Here is a 16,928-nt window from a genome sequence, read left to right as displayed (position 1 = left end):
GGCAGGCAGGACTGAATGGGCATCCAGCAGGGCTGCTGTGGGGCAAGGGGGTTAAACTGATGACCTCTGGAAATAACCTCCACACTTTTTAGAGTTTATGTTATGAGACTAATGTTCAATCCGGTGGTTAGGCACATAGTAGGCCCACAGCAAACACTTATTCAGGAACCTTTTCAGGCAGAGCCATGAATACACACACATTCAGGGCTAGTGCCACTCCGCTATGGATGCATATGACACGCTAGGAGGTGACCCTGCAGGTCAGTCAACTAAACTCTTCTCAAAAATGAACAGGATCAGAATTTTTTTTTTCCCTGTCAAAGTAGGGAAAAGTAAAAGGAACATGGAAGGGAGGTATGAAGGCAGAAAATTTTAACTAAAAGTGAAGTCAGATATGGGAAACAAGAAAGAGCCCCCACTCCTGTAGGCCACTTTTGTCCCACCACTGGCCAGATTGTCACAGTTCTGATGTGAACAAAGCTCCTACACAAGAGGGACTTTTTAATTGGATATATTTTTAAACATCTTTGTTGGAGTATAATTGCTTTACAATGGCGTGTTAGTTTCTGCTGTATAACAAAGTGAATCAGCTATACATATACACGTATCCCCATGTCTCCTCCCTCTTGCGTCTCCCTCCCACCCCCCCATCCCACCCCTCTAGGTGGACACAAAGCACCGAGCTGATCTCCCTGTGCTATGCGGCTGCTTCCCACTAGCTATCTATTTTACGTTTGGTAGTGTATATATGTCCATGCCACTCTCTCACTTTGTCACAGCTTACCCTTCCCCCTCCCCGTATCCTCAAGTCCATTGTCTAGTAGGTCTGTGTCTTTATTCCTGTCTTACCCCTAGGTTCTTCATGACATTTTTTTTCTTAGATTCCATATATATGTATTAGCATATGGTATTTGTGTTTCTCCTTCTGACTTACTTCACTCTGTATGACAGACTCTAGGTCTATTCACCTCACTACAAATAACTCAATTTCATTTCTTTTTATGGCCGAGTAACATTCCATTGTATATATGTGCCACATCTTCTTTATCCATTCATCCGATGATGGACACTTAGGTTCTTTCCATCTCCGGGCTATTGTAAATAGAGCTGCAATGAAGATTTTGGTACATGACTCTTTTTGAATTATGGTTTTCTCAGTGTATATGCCCAGTAGTGGGAATGCTGGGTCGTATGGTAGTTCTATTTGTAGTTTTCTAAGGAAGCTCCATACTGTTCTCCATAGTGGCTGTATCAATTTACATTCCCACCAGCAGTGCAAGAGTGTTCCGTTTTCTCCACATCCTCTCCAGCATTTATTATTTGTAGATTTTTTTGATGATGGCCATTCTGACTGGTGTGAAATGATATCTCATTGTAGGTTTGTTTGCATTTCTCTAATGATTAATGATGTTGAGCATTCTTTCATGTGTTTGTTGGCAATCTGTATATCTTCTTTGGAGAAATGTCTATTTAGGTCTTCTACCCATTTTTGGATTGGGTTGTTTGTTTTTTTGATATTCAGCTGCATGAGCTGCTTATAAATTTTGGAGCCTTATCCTTTGTCAGTTGCTTCGTTTGCAAATATTTTCTCCCATTCTGAGGGTTGTCGTTTCGTCTTGTTTATGGTTTCCTTTGCTGTGCAAAAGCTTTTAAGTGTCATTAGGTCCCATTTGTTTATTTTTATTTCCATTTCTCTAGGAGGTGGGTCAAAAAGGATCTTGCTGTGATTTATATCATAGAGTGTTCTTCCTGTGTTTTCCTCTAAGAGTTTTATGGTGTCTGGCCTTACATTTAGGTCTTTAATCCATTTTGAGTTTATTTTTGTGTATGGTGTTAGGGAGTGTTCTAACTTCATTCTTTTACATGTAGCTGTCCAGCTTTCCCAGCACCACTTATCGAAGAGGCTGTCTTTTCTCCATTGTATATTCTTGCCTCCTTTATCAAAGGTAAGGTGACCATATGTGTGTGGGTTTATATCTGGGCTTTCTATCCTCTTCCATTTATATATATTTCTGTTTTTGTGCCAGTACCATACTGTCTTGATTACTGTAGCTTTGTAATATAATCTGAAGTCAGGGAGCATGATTCCTCCAGCTCCGTTTTTCTTTCTCAAGATTGCTTTGGCTATTCGGGGTCTTTTGTGTTTCCATACAAATTGTGAAATTTTTTGTTCCAGTTCTGTGAAAAATGCCATTGGTAGTTTGATAGGGATTGCCTTGAATCTGTAGTTTGCTTTGGGTAGTATAGTCGTTTTCACAATGTTCATTCTTTCAACCCAAGAACATGGTATATCTCTCCATCTGTTTGTATCATCTTTAATTTCTTTCATCAGTGTCTTATAATTTTCTGCATACAGGTTTTTGTCTCCTTAGGTAGGTTTATTCCTAGGTAATTTATTCTTTTTGTTGCAATGGTAAATGGGAGTGTTTCCTTAATTTCTCTTTCAGATTTTTCATTAGTGTATAGGAATGCAAGAGATTTCTGTGCATTAATTTTGTATCCTGCTACTACTTTACCAAATTCATTCATTAGCTCTAGTAGTTTTCTGGTGGCATCTTTATGTATAGTATCATGTCATCTGCAAACAGTGACAGTTTACCTCTTCTTCTGGTTTGGATTCATTTTATTTCTTTTTCATCTGTAAATGCTGTGGATAAAACTTCCAAAACTGTGTTGAATAATAGTGGTGAGAGTGGGTAACCTTGTCTTGTTCCTGATCTTAGTGGAAATGGTTTCAGTTTTTCACCATTGAGAATGATGTTGGCTGTGGGTTTGTCATATATGGCCTTTATTATGTTGAATTAAGTTCCCTTTATGCCCACTTCTGGAGGGATTTTATCATAAATGGGTGTTGAATTTTGTCAAAAACATTTTTTGCATCTATTGAGATGATCATATGGTTTTTATCGTTCAATTTGTTAATATGGTGTATCACACTGATTGATTTGCATATATTGCAGAATCCCTGCATTCCTGGGATAAACCCCACTCGATCATGGTGTATGATCCTTTTAATGTGCTGTTGGATTCTGTTTGCTAGTATTTTCTTGAGGATTTTGCATTGATGTTCATCAGTGATAATGGCCTGTAGTTCTCTTTTTTTCTGACATCTTTGTCTGCTTTTGGTATCAAGGTGATGGTGGCCTCATAGAATGAATTTGGGAGTGTTAACCCCTCTGCTGTATTTTGGAAGAGTTTGACAAGGATAGGTGTTAGCTCTTCTCTAAATGTTTGATAGAAGTCGCTTGTGAAGCCATCTGGTCCTGGGCTTTTGTTTGTTGGAAGATTTTTAATCATAGTTTCAATTTCAGTGCTTGTGATTGGTGTGTTCATATTTTCTATTTCTTCCTGGTTCAGTCTCAGAAGGTTGTGCTTTTTTAAGAATTTGTCCATCTCCTCCAGGTTGTCCATTTTATTGGCATATAGTTGCTTATAGTATAATCTCTTATGATCCTTTGTATTTCTGCAGTGTCAGTTGTTACTTCTCCTTTTTCATTTCTAATTCTATTGATTTGAGTCTTCTCCCTTTTTTTCTTGATGAGTCTGGCTAATGGTCTATCAATTTTGTTTATCTACTCAAAGAACCAACTTTTAGTTTTATTGATCTTTGCTATCATTTCCTGCATTTCTTTTCCATTTATTTCTGTTTTTTTTTTGTGTGTGTGTGTGTGTGGTACGCGGGCCTCTCACTGCCACGGCCCCTCCCATTGTCGAGCACAGGCTCCGGACGCGCAGGCTCAGCAGCCATAGCCCACTGGCCCAGCCGCTCCGCGGCACGTGGAATCCCCCCAGACCGGGGCACAAAACCACTTCCCCCACATCGGCAGGTGGACTCTCAACCACTGTGCTACCAGGGAAGCCCTCCATTTATTTCTGATCTGATCTTTATGGTTTCTTTCCTTCTGCTACCTTTGGGGTTTTTTTGTTCTTCTTTCTCTAATTGCTTTAGGTGTAAGGTTAGGTTGTTTATTTGAGATGTTTCTTGTTTCATAAGGAAGGATTGTATTGCTATAAACTTACCTCGTAGAACTACTTGTGTTGCATCCCATAGGTTTTGGGTCATCGTCTTTTCATTGTCATTTGTTTCTAGGTATTTTTTGATTTCCTCTTTGATTTCTTCAGTGATCTCTTGGTTATTTAGTAATGTATTATTTAGCCTCCACGTGTTTGTATTTTTTAAAGTTTTATTCCTGTAATTGATATCTAGTCTCATAGAGTTGTAGTTGGAAAAGATACTTGATACGATTTCAATTTTCTTAAATTTATCAAGGCTTGATTTGTGACCCAGGATATGGTATATCCTGAAGAATGTTCCATGAGCACTTAAAAAGAAAGTGTATCCTGTTGTTTTGGGATGGAATGTCCTATAAATATCAGTTAAGTCCATCTTGTTCAATGTATCACCTAAAGCTTGTGTTTCCTTATTTATTTTCATTTTGGAGGATCTGCCCATTGGTGAAAGTGGGGTGTTAAAGTCCCCTACTATGATTGTATTACTGTCGATTTCCCCTTTTATGGCTGTTAGCATTTGCCTTATGTATTGCAGTGCTCCTTTGTTGGGGGCATAATTATTTACAATTGTTATATCTTCTTCTTGGATTGATCCCTTGATAATTATGTAGTGTCCTTCTCTGTCTCTTGTAATAGTCTTTGTTTTAAAGTCCATTTTGTCTGATATGAGAATTGCTACACCAGCATTATTTTGATTTCCATTTGCATGGAATATCTTTTTCCATCCCCTCACTTTCAGTTTGTATGTGTCCCTAGGTCTGAAGTGGATCTCTTGTAGAGAGCATATATATGGGCCTTGTTTTTGTATCCCTTCAGCCAGTCTATGTCTTTTGGCTGGAGCATCTAATCCATTTACATTTAAGGTAGTTATTGATATGTATGTTCCCATTAATACTTTCTTTTCTTTTCCATTTTTTTTTTTTTTTTTTTTTTTTTTGCGGTACGCGGGCCTCTCATTGCTGTGGCCTCTCCCGTTGCGGAGCACAGGCTCCAGATGCGCAGGCTCAGCGGCCATGGCTCACGGGCCCAGCCGCTCCGTGGCATGTGGGATCTTCCTGGTCCAGGGCACGAACCCGTGTCCCCTGCATCGGTAGGCGGACTCTCAACCACTGCGCCACCAGGGAAGCCCTCTTTTTTTTTTTTTAACATCTTTATTGGAGTATAATTGCTTTATAATGGTGTGTTAGTTTCTGCTTTATAGCAAAGTGAATCAGTTTTACATATACATGTATCCCCATATCTCTTCCCTCTTGCATCTCCCTCACTCCAATCCTACCCATCCCACACCTCTAGGTGGTCACAAAGCACAGAGCTGATCTCCCTGTGCTATGCGGTTGCTTCCCACTAGCTATCTATTTTATATTTGGTAGTATATATATATCTATACCACTCTCTGACTTCTTCCCACCTTACTCTTCCCATTCCCCGCGTCCTCAAGTCCATTCTCTAGTAGCTCTGTGTCATTATTCCCATCTTGCTCCTAGGTTCTTCATGACCTTTTTTTTTTTTTTTTAAGATTCCATATATACGTGTTAGCGTACGGTATTTGTTTTTCTCTTTCTGACTTACTTCACTCTGTATGACAGACTCTAGATCCTTCCACCTCACTACAAATAACTCTATTTTGTTTCTTTTTATGGCTGGGTAATATTCCATTGTATATATGTGCCGCGTGTTCTTTATCCATTCATCTGTCGATGGACACTTAGGTTGCTTCCATGTCCTGGCTATTGTAAATAGAGCTGCAATGAGCATTGTGGTACATGACTCTTTTTGAATTATGGTTTTCTCAGGGTGTATGCCCAGTAGTGGGATTCCTGTGTCGTATGGTAGTTCTATTTGTAGTTTTTTAAGGAAGCTCCATACTGTTCTCCATAGTGGCTGTATCAATTTACAATCTCACCAACAGTGGAAGAGGGTTCCCTTTTCTCCACACCCTCTCCAGCATTTATTATTTGTAGATTTTTTGATGTTGACCATTCTGACTTGTGTGAAATGATATCTCACTGTAGGTTTGTTTGCGTTTCTCTAATGATTAATGATGTTGAGCATTCTTTCATGTGTTTGTTGGCAATCTGTATATCTTCTTTGGAGAAATGTCTATTTAGGTCTTCTGCCCATTTTTGGATTGGGTTGTTTGTTTTTGTGATATTGAGCTGCATGAGCTGCTTGTAAATTTTGGAGATTTATCCATTGTCAGTTGCTTCATTTGCAAATATTTTCTCCCATTCTGAAGGCTGTCTTTTCGTCTTGTTTATGGTTTCCTTTGCTGTGCAAAAGCTTTTAAGTTTCATTAGGTCCCATTTGTTTATTTTTGTTTTTATTTCCATTTCTCTACAAGGTTGGTCAAAAAGGATCTTGCTGTGATTTATATCATAGAGTATTCTGCCTATGTTTTCCTCTAAGAGTTTTATGGTGTCTGGCCTTACATTTAGGTCTTTAATCCATTTTGAGTTTATTTTTGTGTATGGTGTTAGGGAGTGTTCTAATTTCATTCTTTTACATGTAGCTGTCCAACTTTCCCAGCACCACTTATTGAAGAGGCTGTCTTTTCTCCATTGTATATTCTTGCCTCCTTTATCAAAGATAAGGTGACTAGATGTGTGTGGGTTTATATCTGGGCGTTCTGTCCTCTTCCATTGATATATATTTCTGTTTTTGTGCCAAGTACCATACTGTCTTGATTACTTTAGCTTTGTAGTATAATCTGAAGTCAGGGAGCATGATTCCTCTAGCTCCGTTTTTCTTTCTCAGTATTGCTTTGGCTATTTGGGGTCTTTTGTGTTTCCATACAAATTGTGAAATTTTTTATTCTAGTTCTGTGAAATATGCCATTGGTAGTTTGATAGGGATTGCATTGAATTTGTAGATTGCTTTGGGTAGTATAGTCATTTTCACAATGTTCATTCTTTCAGCCCAAGAACATGGTATATCTCTCCATCTGTTTGTATCATCTTTAATTTCTTTCATCAGTGTCTTATAATTTTCTGCATACAGGTCTTTTGTCTTCTTAGGTAGGTTTATTCCTAGGTATTTTATTCTTTTTGTTGCAGTGGTAAATGGGAGTGTTTCCTTAATTTCACTTTCAGATTTTTCATAATTAGTGTATAGGAATGCAAGAAATTTCTGTGCATTAATTTTGTATCCTGCTACTTTACCAAATTCATTCATTAGCTGTAGTAGTTGTCTGGTAACATCTTTAGGATTCTCTGTGTATAGTATCATGTCATCTGCAAACAGTGACAGCTTTACTTTTTCTTTTCTGATTTGGATTCGTTTTATTTCTTTTTCTTCTCTGATTGCTGTGGCTAAAACCTCCAACACTATGTTGAATAATAGTAGTGAGAGTGGGCAACCTTGTCTTGTTCCTGATCTTAGTGGAAATGGCTTCAGTTTTTCAGCATTGAGTATGATGTTGGCTGTGGGTTTGCATATATGGCCTTTATTATGTTGAGGTAAGTTCCCTCTATGCCTACTTTCTGGAAGGTTTTTATCATAAATTGGTGTTGAATTTTGTTGAAAGCTTTCTCTGCATCTATTGAGATGATCATATGGTTTTTATCCTTCAATTTGTTAATATGGCGTATCACATTGATTGATTTGCATATATTGCAGAATCCCTGCATTCCTGGGATAAACCCCACTCGATCATGGTGTATGATCCTTTTAATGTGCTGTTGGATTCTGTTTGCTAGTATTTTGTTGAGGATTTTTGCATCTATGTTCACCAGTGATATTGGCCTGTAGTTTTCTTTCTTTGTGACATCTTTGTCTGCTTTTGGCATCAGGGTGATGGTGGCCTCATCGAATGAGTTTGGGGGTGTTCCTCCCTCTGCTCTATTTTGGAAGAGTTTGAGAAGGATAGGTGTTAGCTCTTCTCTAGATGTTTGATAGAATTCACCTGTGAAGCCATCTGGTCCTGGACTTCTGTTTGTTGGAGGGTTTTTAATCACAGTTTCAATTTCAGTGCTTGTGATTGGTGTGTTCATATTTTCTATTTCTTCCTGGTTCAATCTTGGAAGGTTGTGCATTTCTAAGGATTTGTCCATTCCTTCCTGGTTGTCCATTTTATTGGCATATTGTTGCTTGTAGTAATCTCTCATGATCCTTTGTATTTCTGCAGTGTCAGTTGTTACTTCTCCTTTTTCATTTCTAATTCTATTGATTTGAGTCTTCTCCCTTTTTCTCTTGATGAGTCTGGCTAATGGTTTATCAATTTTTTGTATCTTTTCAAAGAGCCAGCTTTTAGTTTTAGTGATCTTTGCTATCGTTTCCTTCACTTGTTTTTCATTTATTTCTGATCTGATCTTTATGATTTCTTTCCTTCTGCTAACTTCGGGGTTTCTTTGTTCTTCTTTCTCTGATTGCTTTAGGTGTAAGGGTAGGTTGTTTATTTGAGATGTTTCTTGTTTCTTAAGGTATGATTGTATTGCTATAAACTTCCCTCTTAGAACTGCTCTTTTTGCATCCCATAAGTTTTGGATCATCGTGTTTTCATTCTCATTTGTTTGTAGGTATTTTTTGATTTCCTCTTTGATTTCTTCAGTGATCTCTTGGTTATTTAGTAGTGTATTGTTTAGTCTCCATGTGTTTGTATTTTTTTACAGATTTTTTCCTGTAATTGATATCTAGTCTCATAGCAATATCTAGTCTCATAGCATTGTGGTCAGAAAAGATACTTGATACGATTTCAATTTTCTTAAATTTACCAAGGCTTGATTTGTGACCCAGGATATGATCTATCCTGGAGAATGTTCCATGAATGAGCACTTGAGAATGTTCCTGGAGAATGTTCCAAGAATGAGCACTTGAGAAGAAAGTGTATTCTGTTGTTTTTGGATGGAATGTCCTATAAATATCAATTAAGTCTATCTTGTTTAATGTATCATTTAAAGCTTGTGTTTCCTTGTTTATTTTCATTTTGGAGGATCTGTCCATTGGTGAAAGTGTGGTGTTAAAGTCCCCTACTATGATTGTGTTACTGTCGATTTCCCCTTTTATGGCTGTTAGTATTTGCCTTATGTATTGAGGTGCTCCTATGTTGGGTGCATTAATATTTACAATTGTTATATCTTCTTCTTGGATTGATCCCTTGATCATTATGTAGTGTTCTTCTTTATCTCTTGTAATAGTCTTTGTTTTAAAGTCCATTTTGTCTGATATGAGAATTGCTACACCAGCATTATTTTGATTTCCATTTGCATGGAATATCTTTTTCCATCCCCTCACTTTCAGTTTGTATGTGTCCTGAGGTGTGAGGTGGGTCTCTTGTAGACAGCATACATACGGGTCTTGTTTTTGTATCCATTCAGCCAGTCTATGTCTTTTGGTTGGAGCATTTAATCCACTTACATTCAAGGTAGTTATCGATATGTATGTTCCTATTACCATTTTGCTAAGTGTTTTGGGATTGTTATTGTAGGTCTTTTCCTTCTCTTGTGTTTCCTGCCTAGAGAAGTTCCTTTAGCATTTGTTGTAAAGCTGGTTTGGTGGTGCTGAATTTTCTTAGCTTTCGCTTGTCTGTAAAGGTTTTAATTTCTCTGTCGAATCTGAATGAGGTTCTTACTGGGTAGTGTAATCTTGGTTGTAGGTTTTTCCCTTTCATCACTTTAAATATGTCCTGTCACTGCCTTTTGGCTTGTAGAGTTTCTGCTGAAAGATCAGCTGTTAACCTTATGGGGATTCCCTTGTGTGTTATTTGTTGTTTTTCCCTTGCTGCTTTTAATATTTTTTCTTTGTATTTAATTTTTGATAGTTTGATTAATATGTGTCTTGGTTTGTTTCTCCTTGGATTTATCCTGTATGGGACTCTCTGCGCTTCCTAGACTTGATTGACCATTTCCTTTCCCATATTAGGCAAGTTTTCAACTATAATCTCTTCAAATATTTTCTCAGTCCCTTTCTCTTTCTCTTCTTCTTCTGGTACCCCTATAATTCGAATGTTGGTGTGTTTAATGCTGTCCTAGAGGTCTCTGAGACTGTCCTCAATTCTTTTCATTCTTTTTTGTTGTTGTTTTTTGCCATTTAATATAATGTGTTTTATTTATTTTATTTTATAATAAAAAGTTTGGTTTTTATTTTTAAACCACCATAAGCAAAGTTAAAAGACAAACTGGGAAAAACAATTTACATCTCGTATTATGAACAGAAAACTAACATCCACCAAATGTAACAATTAGCTCCTAGAAACTGCTAAAATTATCAAGAAGCCAGTAGGAAAATGAATTGCCACAGAGTTCCTGGCCCTTCAACAAATTAGAAGACTCACTCTTGGAAAGATAATGGCAGGTTTTATAAACCTGAATGGTCTCTTGAAAGATTTCCCTTGAAAATCTAGGTCCGATCCTTTTTACTTTCTGGCTTAAAACCTGCCAAGTGCTGCCCATCTACTCAGGTGTGTGTGTGCGTTTTATCGATGAGTTATCATTCTGTCCTGATCTGTTAGCTGTGTATGGTTTTTTCCTCCATCAAAATTACTTGTAAGGATATAGTGAAACTGAAGCACCTACCTCTTGTCCTTCCCTGCCACTAGCTGTGCAATATTTCATCCTTTAATGAAAAACCACAGCTGATTTATGCATCAGGTTGTTACAGTTGTTCAGTGATATGAACTAACCTAACAGGTTTGTGCCTTCCTGACATGAATACGTCCTGAGACAACACAACTCTAGAAGTGGTTTCATGGTAGTGACTTTCAACATTACTCACTTTGCCTCTTCAAACTTCCCCACCTAACAAAGTTGGAAACATGCAGACCAGAGAAGTATTAAGGAGGGAGGAACAGCTGGGGTGGGGGGCAATCTGTGAAGGAAGAAGGCCTGAGATAATGCAGCCACATCAAAGAACAGCTGTGCTCACTGCCTTGCTTCTGTGGTGGCAGGTCAGGGAGCCCCGGGCTCCACTGCTTGAGTTTCTCCTGCAGCCCCTGGAGCTGGCTTCGACCCCAGTCGATGCGGATCTGAAGGCTGGCCATGTCTGCAGCCAGCTGCAGACCCTCCCAGAAGCTGGCTTGAGCTTGCTGTAGACTGTGAGGAGCCAGGATTCTAAACCAGTTCAGAGGGTCCTGGGGAGCTGGGGAGCAGTCTGGCTCTGGGGTCCTCGTGAGGCCCTTGCGCCTGTGCAGAACTGCCTTGTGGGGTCCCACGTCCTCTGGAGTCTGGGTGCCGGCTCTCACATTCAGAACCTCTGGAGTCCATCCTGGGCCTCGCTGGTGCAGACGTGGACCTGGGGCTCCATGTGGGAGGCATACTGCAGAGGCCTTACCGACTTGGCACCCATGGTGCAGCGAGCTTTGGAGAGTGAGAGCCAGCCCTCCACCCGGGCATTCAGTGCCGCCCGCTTTGCCTCCAGTTCCTCCAGGTCCCTGAGCAGCTGCAGGAGAAGCGAGTCCAGCTCGGCTCGCAGATACCGCGCCACCGTGGGCTCTGCACACATTCCTCTTTTCATTCTTTTTTCTTTATTCTGCTCTGTGGTAGTTACTTCCACTATTTTATCTTCCAGGTCACTTATCTGTTCTTCTGCCTCAGTTATTCTTCCATTAATTCCTTCTAGAGAATTTTTAATTTCATTTATTGTGTTGTTCATCATTTTTTGTTTCCTCTTTAGTTCTTCTAGGTCCTTATTAAACGTTTCTTGTTTTTTCTCCATTCTATTTCCAAGATTTTGGATCATCTTGACTATCATTACTCTGAATTCTTTTTCAGGTAGACTGCCTATTTCCCCCTCATTTGTTTGGTCTGATGGGTTTTACCTTGCTCCTTCATCTGCTGTGTGTTTCTGTCTTTGTATTTTGTTTAACTTACTGTGTTTGGGGTCTCCTTTTCACAGGCTGCACGTTCGTGGTTCCCGTTGTTTTTGGTGTCTGTCCCCAGTGGCTAAGGTTGTTTCAGTGGGTTGTGTAGGCTTCCTGGTGGAGGGGACTGCTGCCTGTGTTCTGGTGGATGAGGCTGGATCTTGTCTTTCTGGTGGGCAGGACCGAGTCCAGTGGTGTGTTTTGGGGTGTCTGTGAACTTACTATGATTTTAGGCAGCCTCTCTGCTAATGGGTGGGGTTGTGTTCCTGTCTTGCTAGTTGTTTGGCATAAGGTGTCCAGCACTATAGCCTGCTGGTTGTTGAGTCAAGCTGGGTCTTAGTGTTGAGATGGAGATCTCTGGGAAAGCTTTTGCCATTTGATATTACATGGAGCTGGGAGGTCTCTGGTGGACCAATGTCCTGATCTCGGCTCTCCCACCTCAGAGGCTCAGGCCTGACACCCAGCCGGAGCACCAAGGCCCTGTCAGCCACACGGCTCAGAAGAAAAGGGAGAAAAAGAAAAAGAAAGAAAAAATAAATACATAAATAAAATAGTTATTCAAATAAAAAATTATTATTAAAAATTAAAAAGTAATACAAAAAAAAAGAAAGAAGAAAACAATTAAAACAAAAAACCAGTCCACCAATAATAACAAGCGCTAAAAACTATACTGAAGAAAAAGGAAGCTGCCGTTTCTTGGTGTCTGCAGCAGCAGCCTTAGCATTTCATGCCCGTCTCTGGGGTCTTTGCTGATAGCCACAGCTTGCGCTCGTCTCTGGAGCTTTTTAGGTGGTGCTCTGAATCCCCTCTCCTCGCGCACCGCAAAACAAGGGTCTCTTGCCTCTTAGGCAGTTCCAGACTTTTTCCTGGACTCCCTCCCAGCTAGCTGTGGTGCACTAGCCCCCTTCAGGCTGTGTTCACGCTGCCAACCTCAGTCCTCTCCCTGGGATCCGACCGAAGCCCGAGCCTCAGCTCCCAGCCCCGACCTGTCCCGGCGGCTGAGCAGACAAGCTTCTCGGGCTGGTGAGTGCTGGTCGGCACCGATCCTCTGTGCGTGAATCTCTCCGCTTTGCCCTCCGCACCCCTGTTGCTGTGCTCTCCTCCGCGGCTCCGAGGCTCCCCGCCTTTGCCACCTGCAGTCTCCACCCGCGAAGGGGCTTCCTAGTGTGTGGAAACCTTTCCTCCTTCACAGCTCCCTCCCAGAGGTGCAGGTCCCGTCCCTATTCTTCTGTCTCTGTTTATTCTTTTTTCTTTTGCCCTACACAGGTACGTGGGGGAGTTTCTTGCCTTTTGGGAAGTCTGAGGTCTTCTGCCAGCGTTCAGTAGGTGTTCTGTAGGAGTTGTTCCACGTGTAGATGTATTTCCGATGTATTTGTGAGGAGGAAGGTGATCTTCACATCTTACTCCTCCGCCATCTTGAGGGTACCCCCACTGGATATTTTTAAAAAGTAAAAACGTATTTGATATCTTCCCCCTGAAATGGAAATAGAAGTGAATGAACAAGAGGTGTCATATTCGCTGTTTACAAAACCTGGGCCATTTTAGGCACCAAATCGGAGGGCAGAAGTCAAGAAAGTAAAGTTTTTTGTGTCTCTGAAGCCCTAACACTAAGATTTTAAAAAATACTTTTATGTGTGTGGTGGAGGGGATGGTGTTCGCACTTTTTGGAAAATACAAAAAATGTTTTTCATCATGTATTTGGAAAAATGGTCCTAACACTGACAATTAGGTACCAGTTCATAAATTTCCACCTTACTCTTAACCAGCGAAAGTTCAACTTAGGGCACAGTCGTAAAATCACAGAACTTTTGGGTCACAGGGGACCTCAGATGTATCTGGTTCATCTCCTTCCTCTCCCTGACCCACCACATCCAGGGACAATCTCTCACCAAGCAGTCATCTATCTTCTGCTTGATTGCCACCAAAGACAGGAAACTTATTACCACCAATGACAACATAATGCATTTTGGGACAATTTAGTTGGAAATTCCTTCCATACATTGACTTGAAAGTTGTAATTTCCAACAGCTGACCCCCATTCTAGCTAAGGAACTTACAGATTCCATAGAAATCACACTTCCACAGAAAGATCTGAAGACAGGCACCATTATGTCCTTGTGAAATCCGGTCTTATAGCCAACAAATATTTCTTTTCACCCTGGCAAAGATCTTTAGTTCTATCGCTCATTCCCATATCACAGGGTTTTATGTCTCTCTTTCCTCCTGGCCTCTTTCCTCTTAATTCAGTTTGCTAAGGTGCCCCTTATAGAGTGTCCTTCCCCAAACTGGACACAGTATTTCAGATGTGGTCATAAATAGCTTGGGGGAAGAATGGGATTATCTCTTGTTCTAAACACACTACTGCTTGACTAATATCACGTTGGCAACCACATTACACCATCGACTCATAAAAAACATAGTCAACAAGGACTCCCACATTTAGGAGGATTTGAAATTGAGGGATTATCTTCCTTCCTTGCATCTTCTCCATTAAAATCTGGAGGACGAGGCAAATACTCTAAAAGGAAAATCCCTCATTCCCCAGCAGACAGTCCTCCCTAGACTTGGCATAGAGCAGGAGACAGTGTCTACAGCCAGCAGGAATAGCAGTGCTTTTAAGTTACAACCTACATCCTCTCTGTAAAACGGAAGGGGAAAGGGATGAAATCTGCTTGTGCTGAGTACATACTCTACACATGACACTATTTTAGATGCTTTGTATATCTTGTCTCATTTTGTCTTCTCAGTAACCTTCAAGGTAGGCACCATTAGCCTTATTTCATAAATAGGCTCAGAGAGGTTAAGTGACTTTGCCAAAGTTACACAGAGATGGTATTTAAACCCAGCTAATTTTGACTCCAAAGCCATGTTTTTTTTCTTCTGCATCCTGTTGCTTCTCAGCCAGACCTGACTAAAGATGAGGGGGAAGTTTGTGGGATAACCTCTTCTAAACAGAGGGAGAAACAGCTCATGCTAGCCAGACCAAAAGGATTACACCATCCCTCCTGTCTCCCCTGCTCGTCTCACTGCAATCAAACTTTCTTCCATGTGTGAAATCACCCAGAAGATTTAATGCCACGAATCACTAGACCCATGAATTAAAAGACCACATGTCATCAGAACAACGGGAACAGAAAAACTTTGGAGAGAAGTATTGTCCCAAGGCCCCTTGCTCCCAAATTCCCACCTAGAAAAGTATTTGTTTCTTGAGTAGTTCATGATAAATGCCAGAAAGGATAGAGTGATGAAGTGTCTTTTAAAACACTGGTTCTTGGAGTGTGGTCCCCGAACCAGCAGCAGCATCCCTTGGGGACTTCTTAGAAATGCATGTCACCCAGATGACCCCAGAACTAATGAATCCAGAAATTCTGTGGGTGGGGCCCAGGAATCTGTTTTCATAAGCCCTCCAGGTAAATCTTACTGTGAATGCAATAAACAATGTTCTCCTGCAGCTTCTGATGGAGAGAGAGGTTCTAGGGGGATGAGTGGCAACCTCAGATGGCCCAGGGACTCAGTCATCCAGCCAGGGTACATGGCACCCATGGAAAAACAATTTCTTAGAGGTCCTATAGAGTATGCAGACAAAAGGAAAATGTGCCTGCTAAAAATACTGCCCTGAAACAAAGTTACTGGGTGGATCTACTGCAAGATGCTTAACTATCACTGTGCATTAGCTTAATCCAAAAAACCTACTAACCGATTTGGAGCAACTGAAAGATTATAAAAAAAAAAAAAAAAAAAAAAAAGGTCTCATACTCCCACTGCCAAGGAGAGTTAGAGAAATAGCCACATGCCTTCTGTTTTTAGTTTAACTTTTTCCCACTAGGAGATGTTCCGGTACATGATAGTAGTCATTTCATTACAAGTTTGGTAGTTGCTAGAAGAATGCTGAATCAAGCCTGTCCCTTTGCATATGGTTCACATTTTTCTATTTTACAAAAGAAGTGCAAAGAAAAGGGGTGGGAATGGGGTGATGTAGCCGCAGGGTAGAGGTGCCTTGGAGGGGATCCCAGTTGTCAATGAAGGTCTAAGGCAATTCAGGATGGATTTCTTAATAGATAGGGCATGAGAAAGCATTACAGAAAAGGAGGTGGGGATTTGCCAGAGGAAAATTGTTTCAAAAAAGAGTAAACTAAATGAAAGCCTGATACCTGGATAGTGAGAAAGTATGACTGGGAAAAGCAGAGAAATATAGCAAGGCCCTGCACTTCATTATACTGCTTTTTGTTTTCTTTTTCTTTCTTTTTTTTTTTTTGAAAAAAATCGTGTTTCAGAAAACACTAGTACTACCATGGAATGCTCCCTGTGTTACCAAACCAAACTTGGGTCCATTTGCCCTCACCCATGTGCAGCAAAGCCAATCCACTGACACCAGGTTATGGTGAAGGAAAGTAGAGCATTTATTGCAGGGTGCCAAGGAAAGAGAATGGGCAGCTCACGCTCAAAAGATCTGAACTCCCTGACAGCTTTCAAGGAAGGGTTTTTAAAGGCAACATTTGGGGTGAGGCTTGCGGCTCATGGACTTTCTTCTCATTGGTTGGTGGTGAGGTAACAGGGTGATGTTTCAGGATCTTAATCAGCAACTTTCTGGTTCCAACCAGTCTGGGGTCCACATGCTTCTATTCAGCTTGTAGTCACCATCCTCTGCAGAACAACTCAAAGACTTGTGTCAGATTGTTATGTATATCCCTTGAGGAGGAACTAGGACTCTGTTTTACTATCACTGAAGTATTGTTTAAGCTATCATTACTTTTCTTGCCTGACTGCTTTTCCCTTATTTCTGTACTCTCTCACTTCCCTAATTAGTAACTGCTTGAGTCTGCTCTTTGGAACTCAGGGAAGGCCTAGGAGACTAAAGCCTTTAGTTTAGTGTAGTTTTCTACAAATAAGAAATGGGGCTTTGGTACCTGGAAGGGCCCCACAGGGTCCTGCTTGGTTTCCCCCTTTTCTTTGATACTCCTCAATCCTGAGGGGAACAAGGGTGGGACAAGAAAGGGAATAACGCTTTAGATAGAGAGGTTAAAAATAATAAACTCAGTGTTAGGGGGATTCGGTTTCACCCACACAAAGTTAAGGGAGGGTCCCACAGTTAATTGAGTTATGGATTGCTGCAAATGATATCTTC

At 40.6% G+C, this 16,928-nt stretch overlaps 1 protein-coding gene and 1 pseudogene across 3 annotated transcripts in view; one reads left to right on the top strand and one right to left on the bottom strand.

The window, feature by feature from the left end:
• SMOC1 (SPARC related modular calcium binding 1) overlaps positions 1–16,928 on the top strand; it is a 156,682-nt gene that overhangs the window by 78,951 nt on the left and 60,803 nt on the right. The gene's annotated exons all lie outside the window — the stretch shown is intronic.
• LOC137206825 (coiled-coil domain-containing protein 115 pseudogene) lies at positions 10,641–11,445 on the bottom strand (annotated as a pseudogene).

The sequence above is a fragment of the Pseudorca crassidens genome, chromosome 1 (genome assembly GCF_039906515.1).
Source record: "Pseudorca crassidens isolate mPseCra1 chromosome 1, mPseCra1.hap1, whole genome shotgun sequence".
Taxonomy (NCBI): Eukaryota; Metazoa; Chordata; class Mammalia; order Artiodactyla; family Delphinidae; genus Pseudorca; species Pseudorca crassidens.
This window is presented reverse-complemented; position numbering and strand designations above follow the sequence as displayed.